Below are 3,357 nucleotides of genomic sequence, written 5' to 3'. Positions count from 1 at the left end.
CGGGCGGATCCTCGTCCAAGACACCGTCAGGTTGGGAGTTTGGCTGGGGCGGCACATCTGTCAAATGATAACGCAGGTGTCCTAAGGTGAGCTCAATGAGAACAGAAATCTCATGTAGAACAAAAGGGTAAAAGCTCACTTGATTTTGATTTTCAGTACGAATACAAACTGTGAAAGCATGGCCTATCGATCCTTTAGTCTTTAGGAGTTTTAAGCTAGAGGTGTCAGAAAAGTTACCACAGGGATAACTGGCTTGTGGCAGCCAAGCGTTCATAGCGACGTTGCTTTTTGATCCTTCGATGTCGGCTCTTCCTATCATTGCGAAGCAGAATTCGCCAAGTGATGGATTGTTCACCCACCAATAGGGAACGTGAGCTGGGTTTAGACCGTCGTGAGACAGGTTAGTTTTACCCTACTGATGAAGTGTTGTTGCAATAGTAATTCTGCTCAGTACGAGAGGAACCGCAGATTCAGACAATTGGCATTTGCACTTGCCTGAAAAGACAATGGTGCGAAGCTACCATCTGTTGGATTATGACTGAACGCCTCTAAGTCAGAATCCGTGCTAGAAAGCAACGATGATTACCTCCAGAGAACTTTAGGCGAACCAGAATAGAGGGTTTCGGCCCTCATGCGTCCCAAAGTGCCAAGGGGGACAAAAGCTCCCAAGGCACTGCCGCTAGCAAATTCTAACGTTTCTGGAGATAAATCCTTTGCAGACGACTTAAATAAAGAACGGGGTATTGTAAGTTGTAGAGTAGCCTTGTTGCTACGATCTTCTGAGATTAAGCCTTTGTTCTAAGATTTGTATCACATCTTTTTTTTGACAAGGTCAAAAGTCCTCCTCACACCATGAAATATTTTTTAAGTCAAAGGTCCTCCTCACACCACAAAATATTTTCAAAGTCAAAAGTCCTCCTCACACAATTTAATATTTTGTAACTGAAAGGTCCACCACAAAACCCAATTCTTTTCTAAGTGAAAAGTCCTCAAAATTTTTAGAAAAACTCTTAGAAAAATTGTTTGGTATGAGAAGGACCTCGACTTCGAAAATTCTGTGGTGTGGGGAGGTCTTTTGACCTACCAAAAAAATTGGTGGTGTGAGGAGGACCTCTGACTTAGAATTAGGGTTTGAAATGGGGTTAGGGTTAGGGTTAGGGTAAGTGTTAGGGTTAGGAAAAAGGTTTAAATGATATTTGGAGAGGTTTTTCGGGTGTTTAGAGGCTATTTATGCTATGTAACGAGTATTTGCTTATATACTTGCTTATATACTTAGGTCAACAATTTATAGCAAAAATGTGTTCCAGCCAAGTTCTTTTAGACGCTCTTTCGAATGGCAACATTCCCGATTGAAAATGGCGACCTACCAAAATCCGCACTTTGCTTCCCCGTCCATATAGAGGTGAGTATTTGACTTTGCTTCCGTCAGAGTCAAGGAAACACATTGAAAATGGAATCAGCATACAAGAAAACCTAGTTTGGGATAGGTTTTGTGCCTTCCGTGGTATTATAACCATAGAACTGCTCCTGAGGGGGGTAGGGTAGGCCCACCAAAAAGTGCACTTCTGGTTAGGTCGCTAATTTCTAAAATAAATGTGTCCCAACCAAGTTTTTTTGGACGCTCTTTCGAATGGCAACATTCCTGATTGAAAATGCCGACCTACCAAAATCCGCACTTTGCTTCCCCGTCCATATAGGGGTGAGTATTTGGCTTTGCTTTCGTCAGAGTCAAGGAAACACATTGAAAATGGAATCAGCATACAAGAAAACCTAGTTTGGGATAGGTTTTGTGCCTTCCGTGGTATTATAACCATAGAACTGCTCCTGAGGGGGGTAGGGTAGGCCCACCAAAAAGTGCACTTCTGGTTAGGTCGCTAATTTCTAAAATAAATGTGTCCCAACCAAGTTTTTTTGGACGCTCTTTCGAATGGCAACATTCCTGATTGAAAATGCCGACCTACCAAAATCCGCACTTTGCTTCCCCGTCCATATAGGGGTGAGTATTTGGCTTTGCCTTTGTCAGACTCAAGTAAAAGCATTTAAAATGGAGTCAGCATACAAGAAAACCTAGATTGGGATAGTTTTTCTGCCTACCGTGGGATCATAACCATAGAACTGCCCCTGAGGGAGGTAGGGTTAGGGTTAGCGTTAGGGTTAACGTTGGGGTTAGGATTGAAGACAGAAGATTGGTGATGTCAGGAGGACCTTCTTAAAACAAACAGAAATACACTTATTAGGGGACTAGGGCCAGTGGACTCAGAAATGTCTTTCGTAGCAGTCTCCTATAAGAGTATTTTTCTCTGATTTAGGTGACTCCTCCTCACACCACCATTTTTCTTAGTCGAAAGACCTCTTCACAGCACGACTTTCCTGATGGATTTCTATGTAACTGCTCGTGCTGAGAGGTGTGTCGAAAGTTGATCATGTTCCCGTAAAATCTGAGGTCTCCACTGTCTAGCGAGGTACTTACAGTGAATATAGTGAATTTTTCAAAAATTGGAGAATTCTGACTTTTGCGATGAATTTTAATGTAATTGGTCGTGCTGAGAGGCGTGTTAAAATTTGAACATGTTCCCGTAAAATCTGAGGTGAGAATTAGTGAGGTACTTACAGTGCGTATAGTGACAAATCTTTAAAAGCGTGAAATTATGGGATGTTGTGGCTTCAATGGGTTTTTAAGATGTCACCAGTCATTTGGCATGACTTACAAACGATTTGGCTGGTTGTGGGTTCGATTTTCAAAATTTCATTTTTTTCGCGTTTTTATTTTCTGTCTACCATATCATGCAGTCTCCTTATTAGCGTTTGGGGGTTATAGTGTGGGCAGGTTGGTCGCAAAGGTTCCGAGAGGAGCTGGCTAGTAAACCCTGTCCCTTATGTTCCACGGCGGCAAGGCGGAGAAATAGAGGGCAGAATTGACTAACGGGCAAGGAAAGTTGGGCTTGTAGCTTTCCTTTCGAAGGAGGGAAAAGATGATGCCCGAAAGCATTGTCACTGTAGTGGCAGGCAGAGTGTAGATGGAAGTTGTGTACGCTAGCCTTTGGCTAATGATAGAGACAAAAGAGCAGGAGGATATTTTCCTTCGCAGAAGCACTTTTCTTGCCTTCCTTCAGCTCGCTTGGCGAGTCTGACAGGTATGCCTGAACTGTGCACGGGTCCAGTTGTGAGAAAGACGTGGCAAACAAGACGGGGTTTCCCTTGACCGAGGGACCGTGTGGTCCGTTTGGCTCATGGGTTCCCCCCGTGGAGGCAAAATCTAAGAAAGCTTGCTCTCCCTCTGCGGAGGGGGGCCGCTTAGCAAGGAACTTCTGTTCCCTGCGGTGGATAGTTACCTGGTTGATCCTGCCAGTAGTCATA

General features: G+C 43.8%; 1 non-coding gene and 1 pseudogene across 1 annotated transcript in view; both read left to right on the top strand.

Annotated features, from left to right (window-relative positions):
• Positions 1-809, top strand: LOC146448188 (large subunit ribosomal RNA; annotated as a pseudogene; the record flags this gene model as incomplete).
• Positions 810-3,329: 2,520 nt separating this feature from the next.
• The window catches only part of LOC146448187 (small subunit ribosomal RNA), a 1,800-nt gene continuing 1,772 nt past the window's right edge, over positions 3,330-3,357 (top strand). The window contains exon 1 of the ribosomal RNA XR_014861249.1: positions 3,330-3,357. This exon is cut by the window's right edge and continues 1,772 nt beyond it. This is a non-coding gene — a ribosomal RNA (small subunit ribosomal RNA).

This window comes from Pavona decussata, unplaced genomic scaffold, assembly GCF_977016875.1.
Source record: "Pavona decussata unplaced genomic scaffold, jaPavDecu1.1 SCAFFOLD_1303, whole genome shotgun sequence".
In the NCBI taxonomy this organism is placed as follows: domain Eukaryota; kingdom Metazoa; phylum Cnidaria; class Anthozoa; order Scleractinia; family Agariciidae; genus Pavona; species Pavona decussata.
This window is presented reverse-complemented; position numbering and strand designations above follow the sequence as displayed.